This window comes from Colletes latitarsis, chromosome 14, assembly GCF_051014445.1.
Source record: "Colletes latitarsis isolate SP2378_abdomen chromosome 14, iyColLati1, whole genome shotgun sequence".
NCBI classification, from domain to species: Eukaryota; Metazoa; Arthropoda; class Insecta; order Hymenoptera; family Colletidae; genus Colletes; species Colletes latitarsis.
In genome coordinates, this window is record NC_135147.1 from 337,501 (window position 1) to 338,478 (window position 978).

The 978-nt window shown below is 41.8% G+C and overlaps 1 non-coding gene across 1 annotated transcript in view; it reads right to left on the reverse strand.

Moving 5' to 3' along the window:
- LOC143350553 (small subunit ribosomal RNA) overlaps positions 1 to 242 on the reverse strand; it is a 1,933-nt gene extending 1,691 nt beyond the window's left edge. The window contains exon 1 of the ribosomal RNA XR_013081170.1: positions 1 to 242. This exon is cut by the window's left edge and continues 1,691 nt beyond it. This is a non-coding gene — a ribosomal RNA (small subunit ribosomal RNA).
- Positions 243 to 978: the final 736 nt, after the last annotated feature.

Below are 978 nucleotides of genomic sequence, written 5' to 3' on the forward strand. Positions count from 1 at the left end.
TCCAGACCACCGATTGGTTTTGATCTAATAAAAGCGTTCCTCCCATCACTGGGACGAACTCTGTTTTGCATGTATTAGCTCTAGAATTACCACAGTTATCCAAGTAAATGTGGGTACGATCAAAGGAACCATAACTGATTTAATGAGCCATTCGCGGTTTCACCTTAATACGGCGTGTACTGAGACATGCATGGCTTAATCTTTGAGACAAGCATATGACTACTGGCAGGATCAACCAGGGAACTTGAGTAAAGTTCTTTTGTAATATTCTCTCAATTTTATTCTTCGTCGCCGACTCTGAAGGAGAACGGACGACGACACATAAAAAACTCCTTCTTTCAACATCAAATTTTAGTCTTTCGTTCGAAAGACTTGAGAGCCACCTCTTCCTCTCTTGTGTTATAATATTATATATGTATAGAGAGGGTACCACCAAAAACCCTCTCCTTCGTTTAGTTTCTTTCACTTTTCCGAGAGCTCCCCAAACTCTCGTTTATTTAATTTAATTTCATTTTTCGAGAGAGCGACCACCAACTAACTCTCTTATATTTGCTTTTTCTCGACAGAGCCACCACCAACTAACTCTCTTATATTTGCTTTTTCTCGACAGAGTCACCACCAACTCTCTCTCGTTTATATTTGCTTTTTCTCGACAGAGAAACCACCAACTCTCTCGTTTATATTTGCTTTTTCTCGACAGAGTCACCACCAAACTCTCTCGTTTCGTATTTTACTTCACAACAGAACATTATTGTATAATGGTATCCCACAACGACAAAGTACGTAGAGCTGCGCTCATGCTGAACATCTCGGGCACTTATTCACGCTGGGCATCGATCGTGGAAGCACGTATTGCCAGGCCCGAAGACTAAGCATTCATGCTGGACAAAAACGAGAAAGCGCGTATGTGCTGGTCGAGAAAGCACGTATTCGGCGCCGTACTGTTATGTCGAGGTCAGACACCTGTATTTCATTCTT